We start from the raw sequence: 25,868 nt of genomic DNA on the forward strand, positions 1-25,868 counted from the left end.
GTCAGCATGATGGTTTTAGTTGATACAATCCGAGTGGCATCAAGGCCTTTTACAAAGAGCCAAGCAAGGGAACTTCAAGCTATGAAAGCATTGTTCATGAGGAGGGACATACTTGAATACACTCTAGAGCCTTCCCGGGGATTCCAAGTATTCATCATAGCATGGAAGGACGATTTGGAGAAGAGTGTTGAAGATGGCCATGCATGGAATGTGGCTATTACTTGAAAATTTGCAGTTTCAAGTTCCATTGCCAAAGAAGACATCCAAACAAGGCCCTTACATCATTAAGAGTAGAAGTGTAACAACTTAGTTGTCTTCTTTATATTTCTAGTATCAAATAGGAGTATATTTCAGTTGGAAGATTTAGACTATTTTGAGTACTGACATTGTTAAACTCTTTTGAGAGTAGAGTGCTTGCTAATCCTTGGATTGATTATTTTGTTGAGAGGGTTGGTTATTAGGTTGTTCGAATCCCTCTTGGTCATCCAAAGAGTTTGGTGCTTTAGATTATACATTTTAGAGGACTTAGTTAATATAGGACTTTGGTTGCCAGTTTGTGTTTTCTCTTGTGTCAATCTAGTTATCTTCCATTTCCTTTGTTAGTTTCTTGTCTTTTCTATTCTGTTCTAATATCAATTTGTATCAGAGCTTGGAATAGATTTGTTTTTTTTCCACAAATCTAGTCTTGGATTTGGATTCCACAAAAAAATGAAAAAAAATTCACGAACCCCAAAAATTTCTTGTTGTTTGGCTGATTCTATTATTAGATTAGAGTTTGCTAGTGTTTCCTGAGTCTAAATCTTCAATTTCGAGTCATTTGAGTAGCTTTTGAGACATTCACTATTAAAAGGGTTTGAAGGTCTAAGAACTCAAAGTGGGTCTTGTAGAAGAGGGGTAAATTGGAGATTGAATGCTATTGGGTTGTGTTCTCCTAGTAAAGGAGGGTAGAAATAAAAAATTTGGAGGTATTTGGCAATGATTTGAAGGATCTATCATTTTTGAAATTAGAAGCTTTGAAAAATTGAAGAACAAGTTGATGGGTCTTGTTGATTAGGTGGAAATTGAAGGTTAAAAGGTATTGGGTTTTGTTCTCTACAACAAAGAGACCCCAGATCTAGATTTTGGTGTGATTTCGAGGTGAATTAAGGGTGGTTAGATTTTTTAATGTTCTTGGAGTTCATGAAGACATTCATATCTTCATGTGAGTAAGATGACCCAAAAGCTTGTGTGATAAAAAATTTGTAGGTCAAAGTTGAAGAAAAATGTTAGGTGGGCAAAAAATGGAAAATACTAGGTTGTGTGGGCCCAAGATAAGTCACCAAATCAGAAAAATCAAGCCCAAATTCAAGGATAAAAAAATTGGAAAACAAATGGAGAAAAAAGCCACACCGGCACGCCACATCATATGCGTGCCACATCAACAGTGTGCAGACCAAATCTAGAGTGGTGTTTGGTCCGCGTTTGAACCGTGACGAGAGCTCAATGCACAACACCAAATTTTTCTAAGTCTTCAACATGGTTTTTCTACTTCCTAACTTGATTTCTTTGATTCTTTTAACTACTTAACAACTAGTAATTTTTCCTTACTTGGTTGTTAACTAGTTCGTGAGTCCGCAATTCTTTTCGTACCAATTACTTCATTCTTTTGTCTTTTAATCTCGTTGAAACTTCTTGATTCAAGTCTGCTAGATTAAATTGAGTCATCCGTCTTTCTTAGTCTAACAAGAATCTATTCTGACTAATTGATACATCCCGTAGTTTGTATGTTTAAATTTACAAGTGTTGGTTGTTTTAAGTATGGGCTCTGGAGTTGCCTTCAAGGATATATATTTGTATGCGTTTATCTTACGACTATGAAGGTCTATCTCATACAATAAGCTGGGGAGGATTGGAGAGCAGGTGAATTACAAAAATTGAGTTTGTTGGAATGTTAGAGAAAATATGAAGAGCAACTTTGGTCCAATTTGGAGGAAAAATATATTTTAGTATATGAGGAGTTTTGAAACAAAGTAAAAGCCTGAAGTGAATTTCACAAAGTTAAGTTTCCAACGCAACAAACCGCTCATCGATACGGCATCGGAGTAACGAGATATGGACGTTACAAGTCGTGCTGAAAGGACAGAAATTTGGTCTGCAGACGCGAACGCGCAGAAGGAGGGCAGCAAACTCAGCACAAACGCGCCAGGCGCGAACGCGCTGAGCAATTTTTAGATCAGTGCAACCCGACCGTGGAATGTTATAAAAAGGGGTTTACCCTCTTATTTCCTTCAAACCACCCCTGAAAATCATCAAAAAACTTCTAGAAATTTTCTCCAACTTCCACACAACATCAAGTATAATCCCCGGATTTAGGTTCGGACAGCGTATAGTTGCGGTTATAAAATCGTACTGCGGCGAGTCTTTGCTTGAACTCAACGTGGAAAGTGAAGATAGTGTGGTTCTAGTGGAATTAAGGTATGAATATTCCTTTATTGATATTGATTTAGGTTTATTTACGGAGATGAAGTTATTAAATAGTCGTACAATGAGTTGGTTAGTTGAGAAATTTGGAAAACATTGTGAGAGATGTTTTATAGAGCATATTGGTATTGATAATGTTGTTGTTGATGTCGGTATTGTTATTGTTGTTGCTGGTTGTTGGATTGTGATTTCAGGCTAGGCTTATAAACATGGGAGATGCTGCCTGATTTTCAGCAGGATATGGAGTGGTTTTATTTGAAAGTCTAGTACAAGTATACGATAATAAGTCTAACGATAGTATGAATTCTCTCGAATGTAGATTTACAACTCGGGAGGATAAACGTTGAATCGCTAAGGAGACTGAAAGGTATGTTAAGGCTAATCCCCTTCTTTCCGAAGGCATGATTCTTTTCTTATGATCATATATGTTTTCCATAACATCCCTATGTGCAAAATGCTAGAAGTTCATAATTCTCAAGGATTTTATGATGCTAAAGATGAGGTATCTTTATGATGATGATGATGAAGATAATTCTATTTCTCGAAATTCCAAAGCTTATGCATTGATGCCATTATGCGACTATGGAGCTTATTTCATGATTTCTTTGATTTCATTCATTGTTGTTGATCTCACATTATAATAATTGTTTCTTATAGGTGAGATAAAGCGATGATGATTATTCCATAATAAGAATCGAATGTTACAGACCTTATGTCACTCCGATAAAGTGACAACTTTTATTTGGGCTCTCATGCATGCTACTTATATTATATATATATATATATATATATATATATATATAGGGGATATGGGGAAAGGTGAGGCATTATATACGTACAACCACCTTACAAGTTGGTATACTATGATATCGTCCCACGGACGCGGGATATATAGGTATGGATCGGGCTGCACGTTCCGCAGCAATATAAAATATGTATGGATCAAGCTACACGTTCCGTAGCACTATTGTGTTTTTTTTTTAATCAAAGCCAATCAGCCTGATGCTGATGGAATTTATTAAAATGAATAATAGTATTTACAGAAAAAAGAGAAATATAATGGAAAGAAATGAAGGAAAAAAGAAAATCTATACTACTCTATCCTAGGAAATGAAAGAAAAACCTAGTCCTTGTTTGAGCAGCCAAGTGTAACAACGAAAAACTGCAAACAAGAATACTCCTTCTGTGGATTGATGCCATTATCAGTCACCTCAAGCTCTCACCAGGTGCTATGGTATCAAATCTCACTGAAGATCCTTCAAGAAGCAGTGTAGTATGAAGTTCCTCCTAGTTACTGTCCTTATGCAGTCCTTATGCTGTCTTTATGTTGACCTTATGCTGTCCTAATAATCAAGTTTACACAATCAGTCATGTGGAATGTGTGTAACTGGACTAGGTAACTAAATAAATCCTGTTTGTAGGATGAACATTCCTGTTAATACCACACACTAACAAGGATAACCTTAGTCATCCAACCAGGATTACAACAATCCTATGAATTTGTTATCATGAGCCTTCTGTTTGTGTAACTCCAACTTGTGTCTTCACTTGTTTGCATGATCAGCTGCGTGTTGTCACACCCTAACCTTACTAGGGTGTGATGGGCACCCGACCCTTACCTAGGGCCGAGCGAACCCTCCAACTCTTATTACGCACATAATATATTTGAACTCTTAAATCAATTACAATAAAATACATAGTAAAACCTTCGGAAATATCCTTTTTCTTTGTTCTCAAATCAAACAAAATCTGTAATCATGTAGAACTTATATCATAACCCAAAATGACACATCGGCTGATGGAGCCGCTTACAGAACTGACAACCAATACCCACGACGCTGTTTGCAAAGTCTCTAACATTAATCAGACATCATAGCACACATACTCTGACTCGGCAGCACTCCAGGAACAAGTGGAGCTTGCCAACTCCGCTGGAACATCTTCTATAATAGCTTCAGCTCATCTGGGTGTACCTGCGCGGTATGAAACGCAGCCCCCGAAGAAAGGGGGTCAGTACGGAATATGTACTGAGCATGTAAGGCAAGGATCACAGTAAAAGAGAATCATAGCTGCAACAGAGATTTACCAGAATCAAGTATAAACTTGTAAAACATCACAGTACTTGCCTTCTCAAAAGAAAATCAGATATGTCATCATAAATCATAAATGAAAATCATGTATGCCATCATCGTATATCATATGTCATATAACGTGCCCCGGCCCTATAGTGAGGGACGCGGTGAGTAAGTTCATGCATGTCATCACCATATATCATGTACACATATAACGTGCACCGACCCTCCATTGAGGGACGCGGTGAATGAAATCATGTATGTCATCATCATGTATCACATTTACATATAACATGCCCCATCCCTCCATTGAGGGACGCGGTAAATGAAGTCATGTATGCCAATGTCATGTATCATATATGCATGTAACGTGCCCCGACCCTCTTTTGCGGGACGCGGTGAATGAAATCATGTGCCATCCTGGCCACCACCCCGTCATCATATCATAATATCATCATATCATATATAACATGCCCCGGCCCACAAGTGAGAGGGACAGGGTGAACAATGCAGAGAAGTATGCACGAGAACATACCTTGGCCCGGGACGCAGTGAAGGACATACTAAGACTTGCACGATCAGAGTAGTGCGAAACCATATGCACATAAATCAAGACTCGATAGATACGTACATGTCACGACCCGACTCGGGGCCGCGAGGAGCACCCGGTGCTAGCCCACCCGAGCACCCTCTTAGCTTACTCTTATACTTACATCTAGGTGAGCCACATAATTATACATACATTTCCATTCATTCGTCAACGAGTCCCAATTGGACAACAGTACATTTATATCACCATAGGCATTTATGCCACATCAATGTACATGGGCCAACGTGGCCGACAAAATGATACACAAAACATAGGCCGACAAGGCCGGACATGTCTAACCATATACACATGACTACGAGCCTCTAGGAAGAGTATAACACATCACATGAGCGGGACAGGACCCCGCTATGCCCATAATTATATACACAAAAGAATAAGTACCCAAAGTCTATGGCTCCGAAGGAAATGGAGCTCCGCTATGTAATCTCTGAATAAGCAGCTATGGATCAAGTCTGTCTCCCTGTGCACCTGCGGGCATGACGCAGCGTCCACAAACAAAAGGACATCAGTACGAAGAATGTACTGAGTATGTAAAGCATGATCAACATCACTATAGAAGCATCATAGACAATATATGAAGTGGCATAGGAGGGAAGACAATAATATCATCATCATGGCACTTACCGGCCTTTCATAGGAACTTTCCATTTCTCATGCATATTTCATAATAGTACTCGTATTCGTATACATGCCCCTATTCGCATTCATATACATAGTCTTTTCACATTCATATTCATATTATATACATAGCCATACACTTATATACATACATAGCGTACCCGACCATAAGGTTCGGTGTTTCATACATACTTGGCCAACCAAGGCTCAATGTTATTTCTACCTGGCCCTACCAAGGCTTCAGGGTTATCCGTACCATCTGCAGATGTGTGCGCGCGTTATGTAATCATATACATACATATATATATATACATCCATATACATATATTCTACCCGGCATTATAAGCTCGGGGTGTCATTATAGCCCTTCATAGGCACATGTGAATATAATAGCCCGTAGGCACCTTTAGCATCATTATTATTATCATCGTCATCACTAACATCATCGTTTTCGCTACATCTCTATCTTATGCTTACTCGTCAAATGGGGTGTGTAGTACATTCGTAGCACGTATCGAGGATCGTGAGCTTATGAGCTCGGAGTGTTAATCGTTTGAATACAACATACTCATATAGAGGGTTCAAGAGTTTGGCCGAGGAACCATGCCTTATGAAAAAAAGGGTTAGCCTTACATACCTTTTCGTCGGACTATTCTACACTTGCACGCTTCCTTCCAATGCTAGCGTCTATACCTTCATTAATATCATAACAATGGCCATTAGTCGTTCACGTTATCCACATTATTTAGATTCCTTAATTTGCCTCTAATTCACCCATATTCATGGTGATAACATCCAACTTCGTCCATTCGTCTAAAGTGTCTAGTTCATGATCTTAGTACCATATATAATGCATTCATATCACAACACAACAACATTCATGATTCAATTCAAACTATTCCTCAAAATGCCACTATTCATCATTCATGACCTACTTGACCATATTTTCTACAATCCATGTATTTCAACTCTTCAATACCTTAAACATCTTGCAAAAATCATGAATCTTACCTTAGAAGTTGTAGGAACAAGCTTTGGTTAATAATACTCCCCTTTGAGCAAAACCCTAGTTTTTCTTCATTTGCATTTCTTGACTTGAATGGTATTTAATGGCTTGCTTACACTTGCTTCACTTGTTTATGTTGTTGGAGACTTATAATCCTTGAAAACTTATGAAATAAATGTAGAGAGATGATTCTAGAGAGAAGTGGTGTAACGTAGAAATGAAATAAAACAAGTCGTGGTCCTCATATTTAATGAATCGAAATTCTGTGCTGAGGTGTACAGTGGTCGTCCATGGAGGTTTACGGTTCGTATTCCAGTTTACGGACCATCTCTCGTGGTCATCTTCAACCTTAAGCAGAACCAGAAACTTTGGCTGCATGCATGGTGATTTACGACCATGGTTTACGGGCCGTTTTGCCAACTTTCAACTTTTCACATTTCTCGACTTTTCATTCTAATCATTCTCATCCATATACGCACATTGCTCATGAAACATTATACACTCGCACTCCTCGTACACATCACTAGTTCGTTTTCTTGCGTACCAACGGGAAATTTCCCGAGGTGCAACATTCTTCCCCCCTTAGGAACATTCGTCCTCGAATGTTCAAGTCTCGGGGGAATTCTACAAAAATTTCGCGAGAGGTCCCCTTATAATATGGCGCTACCATCCTGCCACAACAACCCATAATAGCGATGCCACACAGGGCCACAACGTACCAACATAAAAATTTTTGGCCACACATGACCCAAAAGCATAAAAGGAATATACATAGCTTATGATCTTGACGTCTCATCTTGGGCTTCTTCCACGGGCTGAAATAAATGTGGGTATTTAGATCGCATACTTTCTTCTGATTCCCATGTCATCTCCTCTCGATTGTTATTCCTCCACAGAACTTTAATTGAGGCCACCACCTTGTTCCTAAGCCTCCGTACTTGCCTATCTAATATTGCAATGGGTACCTCTTCATAAGTCAATTTCTATGTCACTTGCACATCATTGACTGGGACGATCCTAGTAGGATCTCCAACACATTTTCGAAGCATCGAGACATGAAATACTGGATGGACTGACTCCAATTCCGGAGGTAGATCTAACTCATAGGCCACTTTGCCTATTTTGCGCACAATCTCATATGGTCCAATATACCGGGGACTGAGCTTCCCCTTTTTGCCAAATCTCATAACGCCTTTCATTGGCGACACTTTCAAGAATACCCAATCCTTAACTTGGAACTCTAAGTCCCTTCGACGATTATCCGCATAGGACTTCTGGCGACTTTGAGCCGCTAACAACCGATCTTGTATGAGCTTGACTTTATCTATAGCTTGCTGGACCAAATCTGGCCCTATTACCTTGGCCTCTCCAGTTTCAAACCACCCAATCGGGGATCTGCACTTTCGCCCATATAAAGCCTCATACAGTGCCATTTGAATGCTAGAATGATAACTGTTATTGTAAGCAAACTCAATGAGTGGCAAATGGTCATCCAAATTTCCTCTAAGGTCTATCATACATGCTCGTAACATATCCTCGAGAGTCTGAATAGTACGTTGAGCTTGCCCATCGGTCTGTGGGTGAAATGCCGTGCTTAGGCGCACTTGGGTCCCTAGACCCTCTTGGAACGATCTCCAAAACTTAGTTGTAAACTGGGTCCCTCTATCGGAGATAATAGATACTGGAACACCATGGAGTCTCACTATCTCTTTAAGATAAAGCTTCGCATAATCTTCTGCCACATAGGTCGTCCTGACCGGTAAGAAATGAGCTGACTTTGTGAGTCTATCCACAATCACCCATATGGAATCATACTTACGTTGAGAACGGGGTAACCCTGTAATGAAATCCATATTAATCACTTCCCACTTCCAAGTTGGGATTTCTATAGCTTGCAATAATCCACCCGGCTTTTGGTGTTCAATCTTCACTTGTTGGCAATTAGGACACTAAGCTACGAATTCCGCTATATCTTTCTTCATTCCATTCCACCAGTATATAGACTTAAGATCATGATACATTTTCGTCGCTCCGGGGTGTACGGAGTAACGGGAACAATGAGCTTCCCTAAATATTTGTTGACGTAGACCTACCACATCGGGAACACATAACCTGCCTTGACATCGGAGAACTCCGTCTCCCAAAATATCAAATGATGACCCCTACTTCTGAGGGAGTGAATCTCTATACTGCATTAGCATGGGATCCTCATACTGTCGCTCTTTTACTTCCGCTACTAGCGATGAAACTGCTGAATTCTGAATAGTAGCTCCGCTGCTACCTGAGTCCACTACTCGGACTCCTAGGCTCGCTAACTGTTGAAGCTCACGGGCCATCTCTTTCTTTTCTGGTCGTACATCACTTAGTCTTCCCATGAATCTGCGGCTAAGAGCGTCAGCCACAACGTTAGCCTTTCTGGGGTGATACAAGATATCTACATCGTAATCCTTTAGCAACTCCAACCATCGTCGTTGCCGCAAATTCAACTCTTTCTGCATGAAGATATACTGAAGGCTCTTATGATCTGTATAAACATCCACATGGACACCATATAAATAATGTCGCCATATCTTTAATGCATGGACCACTGCGGCTAATTCTAAATCATGGGTCGGGTAATTCTGTTCATGTTTCCGCAATTGCCTAGAAGCGTATGCAATCACCTTACCGTGTTGCATCAGCACACAACCTAGCCCGACGCCTGAAGCATCGCAATAAACAACATACCCTTCCAATCCCTCTGGAAGTGTCAAGACTGGGGCAGAAGTCAATCTATCTTTCAACTCTTGGAAGCTACGCTCGCAGGCATCTGTCCATTGAAACTTAGCTGACTTCTGAGTCAACTTTGTGAGCGGTGCAGAAATAGAAGAGAAACCCTCAACAAATCTTCTGTAATAACCTGCTAAGCCCAAAAAGCTAGGAACCTCCGTAGGAGTCGTGGGCCTTGGCCAAGTCTTCACGACCTCAATCTTTTGGCTATCCACCCGAATACCATCAGCTGCAACAATATGGCCCAGAAATGATACTGAGTTCAACCAAAACTCACACTTGGAGAATTTTGCAAACAACTCTCGAGCTCGCAGAACTCCAAGGACTATACGCAGATGCTCCGCAAGATCTGTCTCGGATCTAGAATACACCAGGATATCGTCGATGAATACAATCATGAATAGATCCAGAAAAGGTCTGAATACATTATTCATTAAGCCCATAAACGCTGCCGGTGCATTAGTTAACCCTAACGACATTACTCGGAACTCGAAATGGACATATCTTGTTCTGAAAGCTGTCTTAGGGATATCTTTCTCCCTAACTCTTACTTGGTGGTACCTGGACCTCAAATCAATCTTTGAAAACCATTTGGCACCTTGCAATTGATCAAATAAATCATCCATCCTTGGAAGAGGATACTTGTTTTCAATCATCACTTTATTCAATTGCCGATAATCAATGCACATTCTCAAGGAGCCATCCTTCTTTCGGACGAACAATACGGGTGCTCCCCACGGGGATGAACTAGGCCTAATGAAGCCTTTATCAAGCAATTCCTTCAATTGCTCTTTCAACTCCTTCAATTCTGCGGGTGCCATTCTATATGGGGGAATAGATATAGGTGTGGTTCCTGGCAACACATCAATGGAAATATCAATCTCCCGTTCGGGAGGAAGTCCTGGAAGCTCTTCCGGGAACACATCCGGAAATTCGTTCACTACGGGAACTTATTGAAGAGTCGGCGATTCAGCTTCTACATCTTGAACTCGCACTAGATGATAAATGCACCCTTTTGTGATCATTTTCCTTGCCTTTAGATTGGAAATAAACCTACCTTTTGGTGATGCCGTATTTCCTTTCCATTCTAACACTGGTTCTCCCGGAAACTGGAAACGAACCACCATCATCCGGCAATCAACGTTGGCATAACAAGAAGCCAACCAATCCATGCCCATAATGACATCAAAATCTACCATTTCTAGCTCATGCTAATCAATCATAGTACGACGATCACAAATCACAATCACACAATTCCTATATACTCGGCTAGCTATTACCGATTCACCCACGGGTGTAGACACCTCAAAAGGTTTGATAGACTCCGGCTCAATTATAAATCGACCCGCAACATATGGAGTAACATATGATAATGTGGAGCCCAGATCAATCAAAGAATATACATCATGAGAGAATACCGATAGTATACCTGTGACCACGTCAGGAGAAGACTTAAGATCTTGGCGTCCAGCCAAAGCATAAATACGGTGCTGAGGACCGCTAGTACTGGGAGCTCTGCCTCTACCTCTACCATGGCCGACTGGCGCATATGACCCTGGCCCTATAGGTCGTACAGATGCTGATGATCCGGCTGCCGACCCTGATGGCTGGGTTCTACCTCTACCCTGTACTGAGGGGCAATCACGCATGATATGGCCTGGTTGACCACATGAATAGCAACCATCTGAGCCCAATCGGCATCGACCCCAATGCAACTTCCCACACTGGGAACATCGTGGTACAGATGGCCTTGACTGGCCTGAATTATCTCTGAACTGAGGTCCTGAATAACTGGGACTCGGCCCTGAACGAGCAGATCTATCGAGGCTCTGGCCTGGAAACCGAGGAGATGCACTGGTCATAGAATAGCCTGAATGTCTAGGGAACTGCTGCCTGTGTCCGCCTCTAAACTCGCTTGTCGGACCCGAAGATCTAGCTCTCTTGCTATGTCCCCGATTTTGCTCACGCTCACTCCTCCGCTGTTGTAGGATTTCTTCTAAGTTCTGAGCATGTGCCTGAATGCGTGCAATATCCATACCGTCCTTTACGAATCGGTGTACCCTGTCGCCCATATCTGCCACCATGGCTGAAGCATACCTAGCCAAGGAGTTAAAGCGGAGGCTATACTTTAGGGCACTCATACTACCTTGCCTCAAATTTAAGAATTTATCGGCCCTTGCTCGCCGAACTTCTGGAGGCATATAGTGACGGAGAAAAGCATCAACAAACTCTTGCCATACCTGGGGAGGTGCATTGGCCCCCCGTGAAGCCATCCACACCGTATACCACTGGATTGAGACATCTCTCAATCTATATGACGCTAGCTCTACCGACTCGGTGTCTGAAGCATGTATCAACCGGAGCGTCCTTAGCATACCATCAATAAAGTCCTGGGGATCCTCCTCCGGCTTTGACCCAAAGAATTCTGGGGGGTTCAAAGTAATGAAATCACGGGCCCTTGCACTAACAGCCTTATCACCATACCCTGAACTTTGCCTCTGAGCCTAGGCCGCAACCAACTGGGTCAACAAATTAATGGCCTCTTTCACATCTTGGCCCGAAGCATCTGGTGGAGGAGCTGGAAGTGCTGGAGCTGAGGCTAAGGCTCTCTCACGCTCCTCAGTAATAGGCACTGTCTGGGAGGACTGAGATTGAGCCGCACTCTGGGACTCACTTTCCTCTACTACCGGTGGCGGTGCTTTCTTAGCCTGCTTCTCTGCCACCGTCTTGCCCTTTTGGGCTGCCGTAGCCTTTCCCTTTTTAGGCATCTCTGAAATACACAACACACGATTTAGGAGCAATAATTTCCTACATCATAGCTCTATCGCAAGATTCTTATGAAGAAAGAAGGTCATTTATTCCTAAACTGTCAGCAGCTTCTTGTTTATAACTGTGGCGCGCAACACACCCATAACCAAGACTCTACTAGACACGACTCGTAGACACACCCTAGGACTGAACTGCTCTGATACCACTTTTGTCACGACCCGACTCGGGGCCGTGACGAGCACCCAGTGCTAGCCTACCCGAGCACCCTCTTAGCTTACTCTTATACTTACATCTACGTGAGCCACATAATTATACATACATTTCCATTCATTTGTCAACGAGTCCCAATTGGACAACAGTACATTTATATCACCATAGGCATCTATGCCACATTAATATACATGGGCCAACGTGTCCGACAAAATGATACACAAAACATAGGCCGACAAGGCCGGACATGTCTAACCATATACACATGACTACGAGCCTCTAGGAAGAGTATAACATATCACATGAGCGGGACAGGACCCCGCTATGACCATAATTATATACACAAAAGAATAAGTACCCAAAGGCTATGGCTTCGAAGGAAATTGAGCTCCGCTATGTAATCTCTGAATAAGCAGCTATGGATCAAGTCTGTCTCCCTGTGCACCTGCGGGCATGACGCAGCGTCCACAAACAAAAGGACGTCAGTACGAAGAATGTACTGAGTATGTAAAGCATGATCAACATCAATATAGAAGCATCATAGACAATATATGAAGTGGCATGAGGGAAGACAATAATATCATCATCATGGCACTTACCTGCCTTTCATAGGAACTTTCCATTTCTCATGCGTATTTCATAATAGTACTCGTATTCGTATACATGCCCCTATTCACATTCATATACATAGTCTTTTCACATTCATATTCATATTATATACATAGCCATACACTTATATACATACGTAGCGTACCCGACCATAAGTTTCGGTGTTTCTTACATACTTGGCCAACCAAGGCTCAATGTTATTTCTACCTGGCCCTACCATGGCTTCAGGGTTATTCGTACAATCTGCAGATGTGTGCGCATGTTACGTAATCATATACATACATATATTTATACATCCATATACATATATTATATCCGGCATTATAAGCTCGGGGTGTCATTATAGCCCTTCATAGGCACATGTGAATATAATAGCCCGTAGGCACCTTTAGCATCATTATTATTATCATCGTCATCACTAACATCATCGTTTTCGCTACATCTCTATCTTATGCTTACTCGTCAAATGGGGTGCGTAGTACATTCGTAGCACGTATCGAGGATCGTGAGCTTATGAGCTCGGAGTGTTAATCGTTAGAATACAACATACTCATATAGAGGGTTCAAGAGTTTGGCCGACGAACCATGCCTTAAGAAAAAAAGGGTTAGCCTTACATACCTTTTCGTCGGACTATTCTACACTTGCACGCTTCCTTCCAATGCTAGCGTTTATACCTTCATTAATATCATAACAATGGCCATTAGTCGTTCACGTTATCCACATTATTTAGATTCCTTAATTTGCCTCTAATTCACCCATATTCATGGTCATAACATCCAACTTCGTCCATTCGTCTAAAGTGTCTAGTTCATGATCTTAGTACCATTTATAATGCATTCATATCACAACACAACAACATTCATGATTCAATTCAAACTATTCCTCAAAATGCCACTATTCATCATTCATGACCTACTTGACCATATTTTCTACAATCCATGTATTTCAACTCTTCAATACCTTAAACATCATGCAAAAATCATGAATCTTACCTTAGAAGTTGTAGGAACAAGCTTTGGTTAATAATACTCCACTTTGAGCAAAACCCTAGTTTTTCTTCATTTGCATTTCTTGACTTGAATGGTATTTAATGGCTTGCTTACACTTGCTTCACTTGTTTATGTTGTTGGTGACTTATAATCCTTGAAAACTTATGAAATAAATGTAGAGAGATGATTCTAGAGAGAAGTGGTGTAACGTAGAAATGAAATAAAACAAGTCTTGGTCCTCATATTTAATGAATTGAAATTCTGTGCTGAGGTGTACAGTGGTCGTCCATGGAGGCTTACCGTCCATATTCCAGTTTACGGACCGTCTCTTGTGGTCGTCTTTAATCTTAAACAGAACCAGAAACTTTGGCTGCATGCATGGTGATTTACGACCATGATTTACGGGCCGTAAATCACTTTACGGTCCGACCGTCCACCAGGTCGTATTTTACCACTTCTCAACTGGGCAGAAAGTTGAAACCTTGCATGGAAATTTACGACTGCCAGTTTACGGACCGTATTCCATTTTACGGTCCGTATTTTGCACTTTACGACCACTGGGCAGTTTTGCCAACTTTCAACTTTTCACATTTCTCGACTTTTCATTCTAATCATTCTCGTCCATATACGCACATTGCTCATGAAACATTATACACTCGCACTCCTCGCACACATCACTAGTGTGTTTTCTTGCATACCAACGGGATATTTCCCGAGGTGCAACAGTACACTTACCGACACATGAAGGCTCAGAAACCAGTTTCGAGTCAATCCGACTTTGTATAAGAAAGTTATAAGCGTTTGAAGTACAGAACCTTCTACGAGCATTTCAGAAGCTATTTTTGGAAAATCGAGGCAACAATCATATCAAGTACCTTTCGGATGTCGTTATAGATCAAACCAGATAGAGCTTTTAGAACCATATGTACGTGAAAGTTACAAACATTTTTACCACAGAACTTTTACGACATTTCAAAGCAAATTCGAGATCTTTTACGAAAGTTAGGGACATTAAAACTTACAGAACTCTTTTAAAAACATAATTCTTTATGCTTATCTCGTTATCCAATCATATATTAAGCTCGATCATATCAGACATACTTATATCTGAAGTGAATCAGAATCATAGACAACCTCGGAAACATATCGAACAGAGTCTCGGAATCACAGATACATATCAAAACCATGTGAAGTAGCTTATTCATTTAGTAATCATACAATAGACTCAACCCTACGAAACATGCTCATGACAAAAGAGAATAGGCATCATAACCAAACTCGGAATCAAAGAGTAGAGTTACCCCGAGGGGCGTGTCATGTCATACCTTACTTAGCTCTAGGACATGCCAAAAGAAAGAAGGGGTAAGCCTTACATACCTGCTCCACGTCCTATTAGCTACGCTTATTTGTCCAAACTTGCTAATCTACATTCAAGAGAATTGACATAATCATTAGATTCAACGACATATACTTGTCTTAGTCTTTCAAATGAATTCACTTATATTCTACCGAAATTTCGGTAGCATCTCCCTTGTAAATACGACATCCCCGAGAATCTAGCTCGGCCAATTTAACACAACAAACCCGAGAATTCAACTCGGCCAAATTATCAACAATAATACCAACAATCATATCTCCAACTTCAACAATTGTTTCAAAATACATTCTAACATTAACAATTCTTTCTACACAATCCGACGGCATTCCATTTTTATTCAACTCAATCACATATACTTAAGCTAACACCAACGATCCCACATTCAAGTATTTATCCGAAATCATTCTAACATGATTCAAAAACACTTTAAACAATTCACACAATATTCAAACAACCCAATTAACATACTACTCCACCCGAAACCTTCCAAATTCCACAAGAACACTAACAACACATTTCCTTTCTTCCAAATTCATAAACTACATCAACAATCTATACTTTAGCAATATCATTCATCTTATAATCATAAGAAACCATACTAATATCACATTAACTTCTTCCATAATCCACAAACGATTACAACTTCATTTCAAACCATTAAATTCTCATTTTACATCATGGAATCCACAACTATAACAATCAAAATACTAAATAAAATCAACTCATCATATCTACACAACCCTAGTATCTATTCGGCCACAACCACCATACTCATGTTTCATGAATTTCATCCATTTCTACCTTCTACAATATTCACAAATCATCCATAAAACATGTAAGAGATGGTTGAACACATACATTTTTCCCTTTGTCCCTTCACTCGGCTAGGGGCATGTATTGCACAAATGAATGATTTAATTGCTCCAACATCTCCTTCATGTTAATAAGGACCTTCAAATTAGTTGGAATACTAGAAGAAAATAATTTTTCTTCATCAATTTTCCATGGCTCAATTTTAGGAGCCATCGCCGAATGCATTGCTCTTTCTTTCTTCTTCTTCTTATTTTTTTCCTTCTCTCCAAAGTTCTAGAGTTTTTGTGGGGAAATATGACTAATATGTCATATATATACATACATATAATTTATCCATGTGGGCCAAGCCCACCTTGACTTGGACGGCCACATGGCCAAGTTGGACTATTCAAGAATTTTCTTGAATTGTTGGTGAAATTCCCATATTGCCCCTAGCCTTCCACAACTTTTTTATTCCATGAGCCACTTTGCGAATTTCCCTTTTTGCCCTTAGCCTTTCTAAATATTTCCATACTAATAATATTCATAAATAATATTCATAACAACTTGTACATCAAAATAATTTTTGAAAATGGTCTTACCCTTAACTTCCCACGACTATCTCGAAATATCCTAACGTACAAAATACGGGCTATAACATCCTCCCCCCTTTAGAACATTCATCCTCGAATGTTCAACTGTCCTCATGGGGTGTCATAATACCTCGGGAGGGTCCTTTTCATAGTTGTCCTTTTTCTTCCTGCCCATTACTTATCTTTCACCTTATTTTTTTTTATAGTCGAACTCCTCGGTCTTTACATGAGTCCTTATTTCGTGTCATGGGTTTTCCAATCCATTGCGCCAATTCATTATCCTTGTCCTTTCCAGGTCATCTCTTCTCTGTCACTGTTTCGTTATAATACCTTAATAGGAATCACGTGTTGGTACGTAACCTTTTATCTGGCGATCCAATATGGCCACAGACTGTTCCTTGCTCTCATTTGATCTACAGTATTGCAGTCTCGCTTATCATGCTATAAATATTCGTATGCCTTTGGTGTTCTCCTTCCATGTATTTTCCTGATATAACCGAACAATAACGACCCATGACCCACATATATGTCTACAAGCCTCTAACAAACACAACAACATCATATGACGGGACAGGGCCCCGCCGTATCCCCGAATATACACATACATATATATAATGGAAGAGTTTGTACCAAAATATGGGCTCCAGAACGAGGGAGCACTCCAAGGCAGCAGAACAGATAGCCTAAGCTGTCGGGTCACTCACACAAACGTATGTACCTGCGGGCATGAAACGCAGCCCCCGAAGAAGAGGGGGTCAGTACGAAATATGTACTGAGTATGTAAGGCATGAAATAAAACTGGAAAGATCATAACTGAAATAGAGATTCCGGGAGTCAAGTATCATAATAAGGAAACCACTCTACCTGAGTAGTACGGATCAGAATCAAACATTTTCATATTGCATACCATACCCGGCCCATTATGGGACTCGGTGAATTAAATCATATCATTATGTCATCATGAATACATGTATACATATACCGTACCAGGCCCTCTAGTAAGGGACTCGGTGAACAAAGTCATGCATGTCAACATTGTATATCATATATATACCGTACCCGACCCTCTAGTGAGGGACTCGGTAAGTGAAGTCATATCATCATATCAGTATGCCATCATATCATCATGCATATACATATATACATACCGTACCCGGCCCTCTAGTGAGGGACTCGGTGAATCAAATCATAATATGCCCTCCTGGCCACCATAACATGTCATAATCTCATCACATCATCATATGCATGTACCGTACCCGGCCCTCTATTGAGGGACTCGGTGAACAATGTAGTGGAGTGCGCACGATAACATACCCGGCCCGGGACTCGGTGAAGAGACATATTGAGGCTGTCACGAACCGAGTCGTGAGAAACAATATGCACATAAATCAAGACTCGATAGATAAGTATACTTACTGACATCTGAAGGCTCAGAAACAAGTTTCGGGTAAATCCGACTTAGTATGAGAAAGTTATGAGCATTTGAAGTACAGAACCTTCTACGAACATTTCAGAAGCCATTTTTGGAGAATCGAAGCAATAATCAAATCAAGTACCTTTAAGATATCGTATGGATCAAATCAAATATAGCTGTCTATAACTTCCTTGGATTGGTGATCGTTCCATCAGTCGTCATTCCTTATTGGCTCTCCAACGTGCACTCCTTATAATTAGGCATAACTTCATGTTAAGTATTCTTACGATCCCATTGTGCATACCTTCATGTTTAGTATGACTAATGGTCCATGAACTATTTTCTAATATCTGGTGGCCTCTTTTATCTCCTATTCATGTGAGCAACGTGCTTCCTTTCTTCAAGAAGTTATCAACTACCAACCGTTGTTACTTTATTATATCAGTTGTTATCCGAGGCATCGTTTGGCCTCTTTTACTCTCTTTATTACCCTCTTCTGGAACTCAGATCATCATAATTCGTCTCAAATCTAGTATGTTCTCCCCCCACCCCCCCCCCCCCCCCCTTTTATTAGAGGGTCCATATACGCCTATGCTCTTGAGATAACCATTGCTTTCCGCGACTTTCTTTCAATTGTAGTTCTTTCAATGCGGAGTCTGTCCTGTCTATCCCCTTGCTAACTACGTTCTCGTATTTAATCAGAATACTTATAAGGGCTTCCATTCCCAACACTTGCTTTTCTTTCCATTCTTACATACCTCAGTCCTTTATGTCTAACAATGTCATTAACCTCTTGATGCATATCCGTTTCCAATCACTTTCTTCCTAACCACTCTCCTTTTCCTTCAATCAAGCTATCGGTATCTGTAATCCTTCGTAGGGAGTAGCTCCTTTCTCTTATCGTTTGTAGCATCTGCTCTGAGGTTCGTAAGATATTACTTTTATTCGCGCGAATCTGTTCCATTCTTAAGTCACCCTCCAGAAAGGCTTCTCTATGTTCAAATCAACTATACCAACATGGCTGTGGAATTATCCTTCCTTTGATAAGTGGTCAGTCGACTATCACCAATTTATTAAAATATCCTCCGTACTCCCATATACTTGTCCTATTTCCACCGTTAATCTTCCACGATTTTGTTTCCCTTTTTGTCCTACACTATCACATTCTAGTCCTTTTACAGACCTGTCCCCTAAATTTCTGCGTGAATAGTTCCATGCTTTGCTCGTCGGCTCTTCTGGAGGTTTTGCTCAATCATATTTCTTACCTTTCACTTTTCCCGACATTTTAATCTTCTTACCTTCCATTTACTCACTCTCTTTCTTTTCCAACTATCGTTGTATTAGAGTTTTCCAATCCTACTTGTAGTGACATCAGTATCAGTCTATTTCAGAACCTCTGTACCATACCCTTCACTTGTCTCTTGGATTCCGTTCAGTTAATGTCTTCCATACGTCGCAACACTGGTTGCTAGGTTTCACCTATCGATCGAGACAGTCATAAATGAGATGTCATAGACATACATATATGTTTACTACCATGTCGCTTACAAAATATTCCCAGACGCTATTCAAACTTACTCTGATTCCAGAGCTGCGTTGTGCGTTCTTCTCTTCACCAATCTGGTCTGCTTTAGCCTACGTGACCTCTTTAAGGTTTCTAATCGCTCCGCATATTCTAATTTCCTTTAGGTTACCCAAATTTCACATTTGTCTCTTATATCTACATTTGTGGAAATTTTGGTACACTTCCCAGGGGGTCACCCATCCAAAATTTCTCTTGCCCTAGCACGCTTAACCTCGAAACTTTAATGCATTTCGATGCGTTAATGCTGGTATAATTGCATCCACCACCCCGCACGACCTTTATCACGTAATCTAAGGCAAGTCGGGGTCTTAACAACTTTCAAAGGTTCTCATAGCGGGTCCCACCCCGATCTAGAGAGAATTCTTTTACTTTTCTGACTATACAATTACCGTGTTGCCCTTTTAAATCCTCAACATTCACTTCCATCTGTACTTATGATTAACTTTTCATCCGGGGTTTCTAGATTCCCACAGGTGACGGAGACATCTCAGTCATCGTTGCTTATAACCACTAGGTCATCGGCCCTTTTAATTTCCATTCGCCGTCATCAAATGATACTCTACAGAAGTTACACATACATAGAAAATTACAAAGAGAACTCATATACCTGTAGCCAATCGGTCTCGGGTCTGATCTGGGGAGCTACCATGTGAAGTATGCACCTCATCATCGTCAGTCTGCCATCCGCTCGTCTGACTTCCATCATTGCTCGCATCTGAATCGAAGGAGTATAAATAACCAGGCAATTCATGGTTTACTGACGGCCAGGATAAGGGACTGGAGTAGTCCGTAACACTCACCTGGGAGGCCTGTATAACGTAGTGCCCCACCACAGGAGCAACCGGCATGGCCCCAGAAATATCCTCCTCCGGTGTCCTAGAAGAATACTCTGATGGATCTGTATCATAACTATCCTCCTCCCTACGGGTATGAAACTCTGGAGGAATCATCGCCGGATCCTCCGAGGGATCTGTATCGTAACTGCCCTCTGCAGGGTCCTCTTCCCTGGGGGTCAAAAACTCTGGACGAATTGTTGCTGGGTCCTCCGAAGGATCAGTCTCAATCGAATAACTGAGGCTCCTCTTACTCGGTCCTGGAGATATCCTAGGGGCTTTCTTAGCACCCCCACTATCTGAAGCTGTCCTCTTCATCTTTCGTCAATCTACAATCACCTGCAGGAAGAGGATCAGAAACAATTTCCCAAAATACTGACGCTATCGCTCTTTTTGGAGCCTCGCTGTAAACACAACAATTCGTTGGAAGGGAACCATCCTAATAAATACATCTCTATCGCACGATCTAAGAGCGAATAAAAAGTAACATCTTAAATGTCCTGTAGCCTCCTGTTTATAGATGTGGTGCACGACACACCGATAAACAAGACTCTACTAGACACGGCCTGTAGACATTTCGAGGAAAAACCGCTCTGATACCACTTTTGTCACGACCCAACCCCGTGGGCCGTGACTAGTGCCCGAGCTGGACACCCATACACACTTACTTACAAAATCAGCATATCAACGACTTATCCATATCCAACATATATTAATTATTACAGATATTAAGGGCATATGTGGGCTCCAGAACGAGGGAGCACTCCAAGGCAGTAGAACAGATAGCCTAAGTTGTCGGGTCACTCACACAAACGTATGTACCTGCGGGCATGAAACGCAGCTCCCGAAGAAGTGGGGGTCAGTACGAAATATGTAAGACATGAAATACAACTGGAAAGATCATAACTGAAATAGAGATTCCGGGAGTCAATGTCACGACCCAGCCCCGTGGCCCGCGACTAGCACCCTACTTGGGTACCCAGACCGAATCACACATTCATTTTCAAATCCAAACTTATTTCATAATTTTTCGAAATCATATCGAAAATAATTTATATCAAATATGTCTTAAGCGGTCGTGCCAAATCAAAATATCATATCAAATACAAACTAAGCGGCGGAATAGACATCGCCGGTCAAAAGTGCAAATATAAGCATAGGGGCCATTTGGGGCCATCATGACAAACGGACCGCTTTAAGACCAGAAAACAAAATCAGACCAACATATACAAGACCCTCGCCCCACATATATGACTACAGGCCTCTACGAACTCAAAACAAAGACATATGGCGAGACAGGGCCCCGCCGTACCCAAATAGTCAAATATACCGAATATATACAAAGCAAAAAGAGTCTGTACCAAAAGGGGACTCCGGATCAAATAGGAGTACTCCGGAATAGCAAGAAGTGAAGCCTACTGCGGAGGATCACCGATATCTGCACCTGCAGGCATAAAACGCAGCCCTCGAAGAGAGGGGGTCAGTACGAAATATGTACTGAGTATGTAAAGCACGGAGTACAGAAATATGGATCAAAACCGAAAGCAAATCAAATGTCAAAGTGGAGTACAATTGGGTATGTCAAAATCTGTAGCGAAATCATATACGTATACATAATGCAATTGAAATCATACAAACGCTTAGGAACGTGGTCGCCACTCCGACGCTGGCGCCACACAAAGCATAACACCAGAAGGTTTCAAATCTCCGTACATCCCCGAACACAAACATAATCATAGGTGAGCGTATCGCATCACGAGCCATATCACAGCATAACTCCAAACGGAACCCGGCCCTATGGCGAAGCCTCGGGAACCGTAACACAGCATACGGCCGAATTATCATAAGGCGCACGAATCAAAACCGGCCCGGGAACCGGTGAACGAAGTCATAATAAGGCACGAGCGGAGTCGTGAGCAAACAAATGCAAATCATACTTCAAAATAGTCTTTCAAAGCAGAGTAATCCCATAAGTCATTTCATAATACAAAATAGTCGAATACTTAGTCGATATAAGGTTTCATTTCACAAAACATTTCCAAATAGTACGTATAGCTCAAAACGTAACTTAGCGTATCATAATATTCAAAATACATCTCATAGGAGGGAGTTTCAAAATCGAAAGTATCGTATCCAACTTTATTCACAAAGATAGCCCAATAAGACAAATAGGGCGTTTCAGGGTAGCGGGCCCACCTCGAGTCAAAGTGAGGTGGCGAACTTAACTTTACGAACATTTATATGCCAAAGGTCATACATGGTCGTTTCTAGGTTACCCGACCACACTTCGATAGGTTTCGGACGAGTGGTGGCATTCTAGCCAAAATAGAGCCCTTAGGCTTCAATCGAATTGAATGAATAGTAACTTTTCTGTGGATCGGGTTTCGAGGAGCAGAAATGCTCCGGAAGTTCTCATATTCGTCTAACACACTAAGATATGCCAAACGAAGGAGTGGGAAGCTTTACATACCTTACAGACGTCGTATGCTCTCCCAAAAGTCAAGTCCCGTTCTGTCTAAAATCTGCAAATGGTCAAAGTTACCAATTGAGATTCTTAGGCTGAAAAATGCCATTAACTTAATTTTTGCCTACCGAAATTTCGGCAGCACTTCCCCTATAAATCTAACATCCCCGAGACTTAGCTCGGCTCAAAATACAACAACAACAGCAGCCCACACATCAACAAACAACACAAATCACAATCAAACCACTCTACCTTCAAAGTCCTACCTTATTACCTAAGTTGGCAACTTTTCATTCAAACTTCCAAAACTCCAAATCTATATCCACATCATTATATTCATTTACTCATTCGCGATTATTCAAACACATCCCAAACATATTCCAAACTATATACAAAATCGTCCAAAATTCATTACTTTCCCTAATTCCTTCAAGTACATCAAAACTTATAACGAAGGTTCTAACTTGCGTCGTTTCATTCCGAATTCATTAACATCAACTATAACTCATATTTAAAGTATTTAGCACCCTAAATATACAATGATATACACAATTATACCAAAGGTATACACTTTCCGATAATATCCAAAATCATTTTCCAAAGCCAATTTCCTTCATCAATCAATCATTTACGACGTAAGGGTCACAACAACGCATTATACCAACTTAAACAAGATCAATTCACATCATTTTTCCTCCCTATGGCTCACGGCCAATACACACTATACACACACACCCACGGCTTTCTATTTACATCCAAGTTACGGGATTCTCGTCTAGTCTCAATCCTTAACATATTCACATCAATTCTATAACATTAAAGGGGCAAAATTCTTACCTTTTCTTTGAAAAGCCGACTTGTCGTAAACGTCATTCTTGCGCCAAACTAATTATACCCCGTTGAAGAGGGCCTTGAGTACTTCACAAATATGCAAAAATTAGGATTTTTGGATCAACAATAGAACTTGGGAATTTTCTTTCTCTTTTTTTTCCTAGCTACGGCCGAAAGCCCTTTCTTGTTGGTGTTCTTGATTTTGTTCTAGTTTTCTTGATAATTCTTAAGTATATCACATATATATCCATTTAGGGGTCATGTGCATAGCACATGACCCTTTAAAAGTGGGCTTGGGCCACTTGCTATGGCCGGCCCCCTTCAATTGTTGGGCTACATTTGAGTTATAATTTCTTTGGCCCAATTCTTGAAAAGTCCCGTTTTGTAATTCCCGAAACTAATTTCCGAAATCCCAAATTTATCCTCGGCCTTCCCCGAGGTTTTGACATTAATGATTCCATAACCAACATAGTCACATTTACTAAAATCAAATTATGTCCTTCTAACACCCAAGTCGTAATTATTTCTCGATTTCCAATTATACGAAAACACGGGACATAACAGTCAAGTATCATAATAAGGAAACCACTGTACCTGTGTAGTACGGATCAGAATCAAACATTTTCATATTGCATACGGTACCCGGCCCATTATGGGACTCGATGAATGAAATCATATCATTATGTCATCATGAATACATGTATACATATACCGTACCCGGCCCTCTAGTGAACGACTCGGTGAACAAAGTCATGCATGTCAACATTTTATATCATATATATACCGTACCAAGCCCTCTAGTGAGGGACTCGGTAAGTGAAGTCAAATCATCATATCAGTATGCCATCATATCATCATGCATATACATATATACATACCGTACCCGGCCCTCTAGTGAGGGAGTCGGTGAATCAAATCATCATACGCCCTCCTGGCCACCATAACATGTCATCATCTCATCTAATCATCATATGCATGTACCGTGCCCGACCCTCTATTGAGGGACTCGGTGAAAAATGCAGTGGAGTGCGTACGATAACATACCCGGCCCGGGACTCGGTGAATAGACATATTGAGGCTTGCACGAACAGAGTCGTGAGAAACTATATGCACATAAATCAAGACTCGATAGATAAGTATACTTACCGACATATGAAGGCTCAAAAACAAGTTTCGGGTCAATCCGACTTAGTATGAGAAAGTTATGAGCGTTTGAAGTACAGAACCTTCTACGAACATTTCAGAAGCCATTTTTGGAGAATCGAAGCAATAATCATATCAAGTACCTTTCGGATATCGTATGGATCAAATCAAATATAGCTTTTGGAATCATATGTAGTTATTAAAATGTATCAAAGACTTAACGAAATAGTCAGACGTGCTATCATTTGAAAACCAAGACATTAGCCGTATCACTTATCTCTTGAATGCCAATCGGAAACATATCAAGTAGATCTTCGGACAACATAGATACGCATCAAAATCATATGAAACAGCTTATGGAAATCAAGGATATCAACCATCCTAGTGGCTCTAAGAATAGGAATTTCTTTGCAATCATACATATACGTCATTTGTTCTTTTCATAAAGATCATGCCAAAAGAAAGAAAGGTAAGCCTTACATACCTTGCCCGCTTCCTTAGCTAATCTAACTTAGGTCATGGCCTTTCCAAAATCTATAACAATGTTAGTGAATAACGAACATTAGCTATAGATATCCAAGAATCTCATCTTTAACTAACGCTTTATCTACAGAAATTTCGGCAGCATTTCCCCTGTAAACACTACCATCCCCGAGAATCCAACTCGACTATATCATCAACAACAAATCCGAGAATTTAACTCGGCCAAATTATCAACAACA

Source organism: Lycium barbarum, chromosome 6 (assembly GCF_019175385.1).
Source record: "Lycium barbarum isolate Lr01 chromosome 6, ASM1917538v2, whole genome shotgun sequence".
NCBI classification, from domain to species: domain Eukaryota; kingdom Viridiplantae; phylum Streptophyta; class Magnoliopsida; order Solanales; family Solanaceae; genus Lycium; species Lycium barbarum.